This window comes from Dermacentor andersoni, chromosome 1, assembly GCF_023375885.2.
Source record: "Dermacentor andersoni chromosome 1, qqDerAnde1_hic_scaffold, whole genome shotgun sequence".
Classification (NCBI taxonomy): Eukaryota; Metazoa; Arthropoda; class Arachnida; order Ixodida; family Ixodidae; genus Dermacentor; species Dermacentor andersoni.
Window position 1 is genome coordinate 15855947 of NC_092814.1, and position 12578 is coordinate 15868524.

The 12578-nt window shown below is 50.2% G+C and overlaps 1 protein-coding gene across 6 annotated transcripts in view; it reads right to left on the reverse strand.

The window, feature by feature from the left end:
- LOC126545894 (uncharacterized protein ZK1073.1) overlaps positions 1-12578 on the reverse strand; it is a 362662-nt gene that overhangs the window by 98106 nt on the left and 251978 nt on the right. The gene's annotated exons all lie outside the window — the stretch shown is intronic.

Sequence of the window (12578 nt, forward strand, 5' to 3'; positions counted from 1 at the left end):
CACAAGAATCCACGAAGAGTTTGGCAGTGAAGTAGGACGCATTGTCTGTTATCAACTGCTCAGGATAGCCGAATCCTGTGAACACCTCGATCAGCTTTACCATGATTACGCGTGCCGTCAATTTCCGTTGGCGGAACAGTTCCACCCACTTGCTGAAATGGTCTGTGACTACGAGAAGAAATCTGTTCCCGCTGGGTGTCCTGGGGTAAGGTTCCATGACGTCACATGCCGAAATTTGCCACGGTGTTCAGCTATTGATCGGCTACATGAGCCCGGGTGGTCGTCCACCACGCGGCTTCACGTGTTGGCACACGTTGCAAGAGCGGGCGTAGCGCATCACATTCAGCTTCATTCCCGGCCCGGTGACAAAGCGGCACAACTTCAGGTAAGTCTTAGGGCCACTCGCATGCCCGGCCAGGCACGTATCCTGAAAGTAGCGTAAAAGTGCTCCTCTCAGCGTGCGTGGAATCAGCGCTATGAAGGACTCATGTGTATCCGTCTCCGCGGAAATGTATCTCAGCAGGACGCCGTTAGAGTCTAGCAGGTAGGAATCCAACGCGCTCGCAGGATTACCAGCTGTTTCGGAGCGCCGCGCACCCACAGCAATACCAGCTGCGTTCATGTGCGCCGCGGCCCCGCCGCCGGGCTGGTTGACGAAAAAAAAGTGGTTGAAGGGCTAGCCCGGAGCCCGTCAACCACTTTTTTACAAAACGGATTCTCCCGCTGTGCCTCTAACAGCTCCTTTCTGCCGAACACGCTCCCCACTGAACTGACGCAGTCCAAGTGGTTCACGCTTTCGTCCTGAGAAGGGGGTTCGTCCGCCCTTCCTTCGGGACCAGCGCCGTCGAGCCTTGTAAGAGTTACACTGCCCTTAGGTTGAGTCACTGAGGAGTCACGATGGGTATTAATGTTACCCCTCCTGACGACCTCAGTCGTCGCAGCGGTTAGTCCGCTCTCAAGCTCAGTTTCGGGCGAGGTGACTGGAGTAGTAATGTTATTGTTCTCACAGTAAACGGGCGCGCGCGAAAGTGCGTACGCCACAACGTTGTTCTTTCCTCTCCTGTAGCGAACAATAAAGTCGTATCGCTGCAGGAGAAGTGCCCATCGCGGGAGCCGGCCGCTCGGCTCTCCTAAGCGCCTAAGCCAAGTTGGTGCCATATGATCGGTCTCAATAATGAATGGGACTCTATCCATATTGTAGTCGGAACTTTTTGAGAGCGAAAATGATCGACAGACATTTCTTTTCTGTCACGGAGTAATTTTTCTCTGCAGGAGTCAGAGAGCGGCTGGCAAATGCTACCGGGCGCAAGCTACCTTCGTGCTGTTGGAGCAAAACCGCTCCTAGGCCAAGGTCACTGGCGTCCGTATGTATGACAAATTCTTTGTTCAAATCTGGTAGCCTTAACTCGGTGGTTTCCACGAGCGCGTTTACGAGGTTACGCAGTTCCGCCTCTTGCTCGGGACCCCACCTCCACTGCTCACCTTTCCTCAACAGCATATTCAAGGGGGCTTACAGTGCAGCGCAGTTTGGGATGAACTGTCGATAGAAGTTCGCCAGCCCCAAAAAGCGTCTCAGTGCGCCTATATCTGGCGGTGACGGGTAGTTCAATAATGCGTGAACCTTGTCATCACACGGCAGAAGGCGTGCGCTATCCAGTTTAAACCCCAGTAGCGTTACTCGGGTTGCTGCGATCTGGGTCTTGGTCGGGTTTAGCGTTATCCCCGCAGACCTCAAACGCTCCAACACGTCTCTGAGATGGCGTAAGTGCTCACCAAAGGTACGCAAGTATACCATAACCTCGTCCAGGTAAGCAAGAGCGTAGTTCCACCTTGCGTCACCCAAGACACGGTCCATTAGGCGCTGGTAAGTCGCAGGCGCACCGACGAATCCGAAGGGCATACGGGTAAATTAGAAAAGCCCCCTGTGACAAGTGAAGGCAGTCTTCTCTCGGTCACAGGGATATACCTCCACCTGAAAGTATCCTCTGCTTGCATCGAGCGTAGTGAAGTACTTCGCTCCGCCAACGTTGCATACGATCGAGGGAATGCTAGGAAGCGGATATGCGTCCATGCGTGTCACCTCGTTCAGGCGGCGATAGTCAACGCAAAGGCGGTCCCATCCCATCCTTCTTAGGAACCATCCTTCTTACGAACCAACGCCACAGGAAAAACCATGGGCTGTTCGACCTTTCAACAACGCCTGTATCGAGCAGTTTGTCCAGAGCACTGTCTAGTACTTTCCTCTTAGCCAAACTCACCGGCCGAGGATTGCACTCCAAAGGAGAGGCGTCGCCTGTCTCAATTTTGCGCCTGTATAGCGCAGTGGAAAAAAAAATTATGGGGTTTTACGTGCCAAAACCACTTTCTGATTATGAGGCACGCCGTAGTGGGTGGTCTCATTTGCCCCTCAATGCGGTACACAGTGCCACCGCAGCGGGGGTTATGGGCCGTGAGGGAGGGGAGCAGTTCTCCTCCGCGCCTCTTTTCTCAGCGCTGTTGGCCGGACGGAAGGTCGACCCGGCCGCGACCGTTCTGAGGGACCTTTTCGGGCAATCGTTGGGTCGGTCTGCGAGCGAAGCATCATTAAACGAAGTTGTCTGACGCTTTTTGGAATGGAACGAAAGGTTTCAGGATGCCACATGCTCGCTCCCCATATCCTCCGTTGCAGACGTCGCTAACAATGCCCGTTCTGGCGAGGAAGTCTCTACCAAGAATTATCGGAACCGACAGGCCGGGAAGGTGAGCGAGGCGTTGTCGCCTCAGCCGTTTCTCCCACCGCACCACAAGCCTAGCAGCACCGCTCACGTGCGCCGTGCCGCTGGCGAGTCGGAAGGTCACATTACGCTCTCTGAGTCGGATAGCGTTCCGACGGAGATGTTCACGCGCCTCGTTGCCAAATAGTGAAGCGCTGGCTCCTGTGTCTAACAGCGCAAAAAACCTTCGCCGGGCGACTGTAACCTCTATGAGCCGCACTGGCGTGTCGTTGGGTGGTCCGAAACGACAAGCCAGCGGGGCAAGGAGTTCATGTGTCTTACTTCACGCCGCTGCAACCGCCGCCGGCTATGCAGCGTTGCTCACCGGCGGCCCCGCTCGTTTCCCGAAGGCTGTCTGCAATCCCGGGCGTAGTGCCCCGGCTGGTTGCACCGATAACAGAGGAGAGCCGGCCTTTGTCGGGCTTGGCGTCCAGTGCCTCGCGCCGTTTGACGGTTTTTCCTCTCTATAGACTGCTCCCTCGCAGGCACGCTCTGCTCTGGCATTCTCGGGCCGGCATGTCGACCACGATTCTGCTTACATCGGCAATCGGCAGCGCGTGCTGCACGCATGGCATAAGTGTACAGGTCGAGAGCCCAGTCAGATAAGTCGCAACCGCTTCTCAGGGGTCCGTCACTGAAGGCAACCGCACCATCTCCCCGGGAACGAGCGCGAAAAGTGTCCCCGTTCCACGCGCATCGCGGCTCAAGTGCCTGCGACGCTGGGTGTGGAGGTCAGTATGAGCGCGAGGTGAGTATGTCCGCCTGTATGCGCTTTGCCTCCGAGGCCAGCTCATCCAAATCACTGAACTTGTCACCTCTTAGGTATGCTGCGAAGGTGGGATGAGCTTATCGCGTCACTCTTTCCACCTTATCGCAGTTCGGAGGAGAAGGGTCAGCGGTACGATAAAGTTCGTCGAGCAAGGATTCGTCCGGATGCTGAGTGCGTAGCTGCAATTCGCGCTGCAGACGACGCTGGAAACCTGCGGGCAGGAATTCCTCGTGTAAGGTCGCTCGGAACTCGGATAGCGTGCTAGACCGGTAGCCAGTCAGCCAGAACCAGCGGGCAGCATGATCAGTCAGCGACACTGGTACGACGCGTTCTAGTATCTCGCCGTCGGACAGGCCCGTTGCGTGCTGGTAAGTCAGCACGCGATCGAGGTATTCGTTGACGCTAACTGAATCATGATACCCGCTGTAGGTGGGTAAGCCCACCCTCACTCTCGGTCTAGCAGCTGCGGCAGATGTCAGCAGAGTGTTCTGCACGGCACCTGTCAACCTCTCAATCAGGCGCATCGCACCGCGCAACAACACCTGCCGAGGCTCGCCCTGGCCACTAATGTGTGGCACAGGAGCGGGACTCGTAAAGCAAGTGTGCCGCTGTGGCTCCATGATCTCCGCAAACTCTGGCGAAGGGTTCGGCGTGCCTCACGCCTTCAAGGGTACGTCCTGCGGGAGAGAGCTTATCATGTGTAGCGCTACCCTCTTCGAAGCTGATCAAATTCCCAGGGCTAAGGTTCGCCGCAGGGTATGACTCAGCGGTAGCAGTTACTGCCGCTTCGAATTGTCGCCTTTTCGTAGCCACCTGTGACAGCGTGTACAACGGCTGTAAGTCAGCCCCGTATGCTGCCATGGTTCGTTCGTGTGGTGGCTGTCACTCACACAGACTCAGCCTGTCACATGCACCTCTGGCCCCACGTTGGGCGCCAAATGTAGGGGTATTACCGAAGTTCGCGCGTGCTTGCCTGACCCTTCTCTGGATCGCACAGCGCCGGCGGAATGGCATTCGCTCGCTAGCACTTTCGCAGCAGCTCTAACAGTCAGAGCTGTGACCCCTAACGTGCGGTTCGCAGTGAGTTGGGACCACGGCGGGTTCAGGCCAGCAGGACAGGGTGAGTCTCGACTTAAGGTGTTCATTCAACTTGAGATACAAGTACCAACTGGACAACAACAGCAAACACCAATACAAAACAAACCCACAGCGGCGGAGCATTCCGCACGTCTGAGGCAAACGAAACCGCACAATGTTTGAACCACAAAAGAGGCTGATAAGAGTTCAGCTCACCCAGAGTGGATTCGCGCTCGGGCCCTGGGGCGATCTGTCGCTCACGAAGGCCGAGCGCAGCAAGGGGGACGGCGTGCGGCGGTCTCAGCGGCTGAATTGCGACGCGGCCAGTCGCAAGCTCCTCAGCCGAACGACACATATGCATCGGGGGATTAGCGCTTCTCCCCGAGCGGCGGAGAGGGAGTCTCCCCCGTTCCAAGAAAGGGAAAGGAGGGAAGGGGTGCCTTGGCTCGGGCGTCGCAGCCAGGCGCGATGAGCAGCGGGAGCGCCGAACGTACCCTCTCCCCCCTACCCTCCGGGAGAGAGCACGTGATTATCGCACGATAGCCGCGTGGCCGCTCCGGAGATATCGGGATGCGCGTGCGATCCCACAAGTTCTTGTGTCTGACGGTGAGTAAGTCTGGTGAGCCAGAGAATGAGTGAGCCCCACTGAATAGAATTTTTACATGAGTGCGACTGAGCGTTCCTGAGCGAGTGAGCTCCGCTCATAGAATTTTCGTGCCTGAGTGCGAGTGAGCGCACCTGAGTATACTGCTCTTGAGTCTGTGTCCGAAGAAGCGTGGTTGAATATAATTTTGGTGAGTCAGTGCTCGAGTGAGCCCGGCCAAATAGAATTCTGTTGAGCCTGAGTACGAGTGAGTTCGGTTGAGCAGAATTTTGTTTGGTCTTATTTAGAGGTGTGCGAATATTCGAAACTTCCGAATAACCAATCGAATAGTGTGCTATTTTATTCGCTCTTCCAATCGAATGGTTACTATTCGCAAATGCGAATAGTTTTAGAATATTTCAAAATGTCAACTGTGCCCACTGAAGCAAAACTGGAGCAAAAGTACGGTAAATTTTGACCCCCATGGCCGTAGTAAAGACTTGCGTGGTGGTAGAGGCTATGTCACTTATATACCAATACTGTAAAGGCTATGCAGCGATAATTTGCACTCTCTCAAGAGTCATATGCACTCTAAAATAGTTGCACCTTGTGGGGTGTATATTTGCTACAAAACAATAATCGTCATCTGTCTTGCCCGCATTTTCTTTCTTTAATGCTGCGAGCCCGGTACTTCCAAGTCACGAACGGCATGCGCGTTATCAGCATGACAGAGCATTCTCGACATGAAAGTAGCGAGCGCAGCGTTTTCGAGAAAGGAAATGCGGGCAAGACAGATGACAATAATTGTGGTGTGGCAAATATAAACCCCAGAGGGTGTAAACTTTTCTTACAGTGTGCATGCGAATACACAACTTGTTTGCGCCTACACTCTTAAAACAGTTGCACCCTTTGGAGTGTATATTTGTCCCAGAACAATAATCGCCATCTGTCTTGCTTGTGGTTCCTATCTTGAGAATGCTGCGCTCGATACTTTCTTGTCGAGAATGATCTGTCATGCTGATAACGCCCAAGTCGTTCGTGACTTGGATGTACCGGGCCGCAGCGTTAAAGAAACGAAATCCGGGCAAGACAGATGACGATTATTGTTGTGGGACAAGATAAGCCCTAAAGGGTGTAATCCGGCGCCCGCAAGGCGAGACACGTTTGACGGACCGAGTATTGTTAGCTGGTTCACTGTCACCTTCACGGACCAATGGGCGCAAGAAAACTCGTGGAAAAGGGTGTTCTACGGCGTTCCCTCGCGCACTCCCGTAACTACCACGGTCCTTTGTCAAACGCCCCAGCTAACTTCGGGGTCATCCTAGGAACCAAGACACGCCAGCTTGAGTCAAGCGCGATAAACCTTGTCTCCTTTCTGTGTGTTCACTGAAACAAAGGTGCGGGAGTGAGTGTTGAACCGTCGCCCTCAACGCGAGTCCTTCGAGAACTCTGGACGCTCCGACTGGACGAAGGTTGGACGGCAGTTTCCCTGGCCTAGGGATCTAGGGAGGACAAAGGGGGCTTTAAGCAGCTGTTTTCGGCTCCTCGGTGTGCTTCGCTTCAGCCATGCTGGACTGATGAGATGTAACGTTCTCCCCTCTTCACGTAGATATTGTAAATAAAATTAATAATTCTCGGTTCTCGATGAGAACACGTTCCTCCCTTCAACAACATCTTTAGCGTGGATGGGTCGGACGACGCCATGGGCTAGCTACCCCTTTTGAAATGCCGGAGCCCAACTCTTACACCTGGTGGCCGCGGTGCGATGGAGTTTGCGACCTGATGCTGTGTCTGCTGTGAGTGCTTGATTTTTGGCTTTGACTCTCTAGGCTTCGTTTTGTGCTAGTTCAGTTTAGAACAGTAGGGAAGCTGGATTGTTCATTGTTAGCTACGCTGTGTTTACCAAGTTGTGTTTAGCGAGCAGGAGCAAGGCAGTAAAGCAGCAATCATGGATTTAAGTACACTGCTGAAAGACGAATTCTTGGTTGTCGGTGAGGAACTGGGCCTAGAGGCACACAAGGAAATGATGAAACCGGAAATATTAAAATTGATTTCCCGAACAGGCCAGTGAGGAGGACAGTGAAATTGGGTTAGAACTTTTTAAGAATGAGAAACGGGACATAGAGAGAGAAGGGCGGGACACACAGAGAAAGGAAGAACAGGACAGAGAGGAACGCGAGAAAGATCGCGAGCTAAGAAAAATGCAACTTAGCCTTGAAAGTAAACGTTTTGAATTGTTTCGAGCGAGTTAAAGAGCTCTGGAACGAGCAAGTGAGGCAGAATTATACCGCATGGACAGCTTGTTAAAGTCATTTGAGGTCGGGAACGACATAGGTTCGTTCCGAGGAAATTTTGAAAGCACTTGCGAGAAGATGAACTTCGCTCCGAGTACAAGGCCCCAGCGGTTGCGGTCCAGTTGGCGGGTGAGGCTGCTGAAGTAATCACCGGACTCAGTGCGCAATATGCATATGATTATGCTAAGGTTAAGACTAGCCTTTTGAAGAATTACCGCCTTTCAGCCGAAGCGTTTCGACAAAGGTTTCAAAGCACGGGCAAGTAATATAGCGAGGAATATCCGGAGTTTGCATATGGCTTAAAGGCAAGCCTAGTCGAGTGGTTAAAAATTGCGGAAGCATGGGAGATCAGAGACGTGATTATTGAATGCATGTGTCTAAAACAGTTTTACAAAATCATCCGACAATCTGTGAAGATGTGGGTGGAAAAAGCAGTCGAATTGGCCGAAGAGTACGCAACGCGTAGAAAGCCGAACGCCGAGTACGGAAAGTGGGACGGTCGATATGGACCACGGAAACAACTTCCGCTCAAAAGGAGAGCCCAGACGAAACGACCGGAGCATGTAGACGCGGAGAAAAGGCCGTGAGAAAAGAGCGAGGATTAGTCAAATGGCGAAACCGTACAAAAAGAGCAGGAAAAGGAATTCGAACCTTTTAGACCAATCCGCAGCTATAAGTGCCACAAGCTCGGACATATCGTTGCGAACTGCGGGAAGCCTAGGGTAGCTTTCTCCTACGTGGACAAAAGACATGAGAACATGGAACTTTCAAGCCCATATCTGCATGACCTGCGTAATAATTGAAAACTATGTCAGGTGGTACGAGACAGTGCTGCCACCACAGGCACTGTCCATCCATCTTATGTGAAAATAAATGATTTTACTGGAGAAGTAGCATGAATTAAACAGGTTGTGGAGGAACCTAGTGTGCGTGTGCCGATGGTCAAAGTCAAAATTAGTGGGCCGTTCGGGGAACTCGTGACCGCGTGACTGCAGTTTCCGAATCCTTGTCGCTGTAGCACCCTTACATTTTTTCGAATCGGCCGGATAAGTCACTGCTTGAAAACAGGCTGAAACTTGGAGACGGTGTGGTACAAGCATTGACGCGATCCCAAGCTCGTCAAATTGCATCGCTTTCATCTGAAAATGCAAAAGCCGCTCCAGCAGAAGTAGCAAAAGGGGTAGCCTCGGCAAAAGAAACCAAGCTAAGCTCCAGGGATGAAAAAGCGGTTGAGAAAATCCGGCCAGCTGACCAGCTCAACGAGCGCATATCAGAAGGCATGTGTCAAAGTTCATACCTGTAGGGAGAGCCAGCTAACACACTCGCAAGCGAGACAGGGCCATTACTATCACCGGCCTCAAAGAATATTGACTGGTTCTTACGCGTGGACAGAGAGTCACTGGCAGCCGAGCAAAAGAATGACGTCAGCCTCGGTAAATTACAGGTAACAGCTAAAGAAGGCATTGCTAGGCGCAACGTGGCGTTGCAAGAAAAAGGAGGCTTGATATATCGGCACTACAAAGACCAAAAGGGCAGGATTATGGATCAGTTAGTCGTACCTACTAAGTACAGGGAGGAGGACCTTTTGGGTCTCTGTCACGGAAACAGGAGGTCCGGCTACATAGGCATAAACAAATCGAAAGAAAGATTGCTTATGGAATACTACTAGACTGGCTGTTTTAAAGACGTAGAAAACTTTGCGAGACCATGCGGCGCCTCCCGGCGCTCGGGTAAACCAGAAGTTAATATCAGATGCTTTCAAACAACTTGTGATAGGCACGGTAGGGTGTCTACCAAAGTCAAAGTCAGGTTACAGGTACCTGTTTATCATGCTGTGTCCGGCTACAAATTTTCTAGAGGCAATCCCTTTGAAAGAATTCAGCTCCACCGAGGTAGCAGACGCGCTTTTGACAGTATTAGCCCGAGTCGGGTTTACAGCCGAAATTCAGGCCGATCAAGGGCCAGTGTTCACCAGCTCACTCACTCCCAAATTCTCACAAAAGTGCGAGATAAAGTTAATACACAGTTCCGTCTATCATCTGTAGTCAAATAGTGTAGACAGATGGCATTCAGTGCTTAAGCGAGTTTTGCGGGAGCTCTGCTACGAGCAGGAGGAGGAAGGGGAGAATTGGCTTGCGGCCACTTAGTTTGCTTTGCGAACGATTCCTCATGAGGTTACATGAGGCTACTGAAGCTTCATGAGGCTATGGGGTTCTCTCCAGCAGAACTAATGTACGGGAGGACACTCTGTTCCCCACCGAGAATATTGAAAGAGATGTGGGAGGAAAGAAGAGAGTCAAACCGTGGTAGAGTACGTACTAATCTGCTGGAAAGGCTAAGTGCAACACAAGGACTAGTCGAAGAGAGCATGGGCGTGGCACAAAAGAACGCCAAGCTCTATTACCACGGCTTCGAATGTTTAACGCTGGTGACCAGGTAATGATCCTCAGACCTTCCAGAAAGAACAAGCTTGAAGTTCACAGTCGAGTTAATCAAATATGGAGGAGACATAGTGCTAGGAAAATTCGCGGCTCTTATACGAAGTGTCTATTGACTGCATGGTCCCAGAAAACTGGAAGAATGCAAACATTGTACTAATCCCCAAAAATGGAGACGTTAAAGAATCGAAAGATGATAGGGGCCAAAATATTCAGCAAAATAATCTACAACAGAATAAGGGCAACAGTGGACTTTAGTCAGCCAAGGGAACAGGCTGGCTTCAGGAAGGGGTACTCTACGATGGATCACATCCACGTCATTAATCAGGTAATCGAGAAATCCGCACAGTACAGTCAGGCTCTCTATATGGCTTTCATAGATTACGAAAAGGCCTTTGATTCAGTCGAGATACCAGCAGTCATAGAGGCATTACGTAAGCAAGGCGTACAGGACACTTACGTAAATATTTTGGAAAGTATCTGCAGAGATTCCACAGCTACCTTAATTCTCCACAAGAAAAGTAGGAAGATACCTATAAAGAGACGAGTCAAACAAGTAGACACAATCTCTCCAATGCTATTCACTGCGTGCTTGGAAGAAGTATTCAAGCTATTAAAGTGGGAAGGCTTAGAGTAAGGATCAACGGAGAATATCTCAGCCACCTTAGATTTGCAGATGATATGGTCCTGCTGAGCAACACTGGAAATGAGTTAGAACAAATGATTCAGGCCCTTAACAGAGAGAGTATAAGAGTGGGGTTGAAGATTGATATGCAGAAGGCAAAGATAATGATCAATAGCGGGGCCGCCAGTCAGCCTCTAGAATCTGCGAAGGAGTACGTTCGACTAGGTCAATTACTCACAGGGGACCCTGAACATGAGAAGGAAATTTAAAGAATAAAAACGGGTTGGAGCGCATTCAGCAGACATTGTCTGATCCTGACTGGAAACGTAGCATTATGATTAAAAAGAAAGGTGCACAATCAATGCATTCTACCGGTGCTGACATATGAGGCAGAAACTTGCAGACTGACAAAGAAGCTCGAAAACAAGTTAAGGTCCGCGCAAAGAGCGATGGAACGAAGAATGCTAGGCAGAACGTTAAGAGACAGGAAGAGAGCGGTGTGGATCAGAAAGCAAACAGGGATTGCTGATATTCTAATTGACATTAAGAGAAAGAAATGAAGCTGGGCAGGTCATGTAATGCGTAGGCCAGATAACCGGTGGACCGTTAGGGTTACAGAATGGGTGCCAAGAGGAGGCAAGCGCAGTCGAGGACGGCAGAAGACTAGGTGGGGTGATGAAATTAAGAAATTCGCAGGCGCTCGCTGGAATCGATTGGCGCAGTACAGGGGTAATTGGAGATCACAGGGAGAGGCTTTTGTCCTGCAGTGGACATAAAACAGGCTGCTGCTGCTGCTGCTGCTGCTGCTGCTGATGATGATGATGATATATTCTGATGGATTCTACTTTAGACGCAATAAATTTTGGGTAGACCAAGTAAAGTATGACATGCAGTTATTGCAGTTGTAATCGGTGTTCAGGGTTGCTTGCTTACAAGATGCGAAGTAAGGGAAAGCTATAATAACTGTTTGCTTTCAGGCAGCAAAAGAACATGGGGGACGCTTTGGGTGAACATGAAACTAGGCATTTTAAATTACAAAGTGAATAATGCAGGTCTTCTGGCACTATGGTTATGCCTGCATTTCTTTATGTCGGCACTTCTCTTGTATTTTTGGTCCCTGTATGATATCGACATGTTTGCACAGCGCAAAAGACGAGGACTGAAGGAAGAACACAACACAGCGCCGGTGTTGTGTTCTTCCTTCAGTCCTCGTTTTTTGCGCGGTGCAAACATGTCGACATTGAATCGCGAACTCGCCCAAGCTTCCACATTACCCTGAATGATGATGTTTGTTTGTGTCGTATTTGTTTTTTATGCTACTGTTCAGTTTTGCAAGGGCAGCCACTGAAACGCCAGGCGTAAGACAAGCGACTGTGCATCATAAGTACTAACTGAGGTCCTAAAATACTGTAATTTCATAACCGGCATGTCGAACTAGCATGGATTCAGTACTATAATGGTTGAAAGTGAAAATTAGAGAAACAATACAGGTATATACCTTTGACAGCTGTCAATGGGGCATACTATCTTTTTACATAGTGTCTTCGCTATCGTCTTAAATATAGGTGTTATTTCTTAATCATGTTTATGCTAAGCATTCAGCTCTTTTCTACTGGTTTTACTCTAAATGAGTGGTTTTTCTGCGCCCTCCCCCCCATTTTTTTTTGAAAGGCGCATATTTTTCAAATGCCACTAGGCCTGCCAGCAGCTGACATGCCTTGCTTCTTCCTCCTTTCCTTAGCCCTATACCTTAGCTCTGTTAGGATACGGGGTCAGGTTTTCGAGAGATGCCATTCATAATACATGCATTCTAGTCAATCAATGGAAAATATGACAAGCCATTCATTACCCATATATATATATATATATATATATATATATATATATATATATATATAGGCACAATCAATGCAAGGCAAGCACATGTACATAACTTGCAAAAATAAAATTTCTCATTTTTCTGCCTCAAACATTGTCATGAAATGCTGGCTATGGAAGAGGCACTATAGAGTGTGCTTACAAGGTCTCCTTTCAATGTG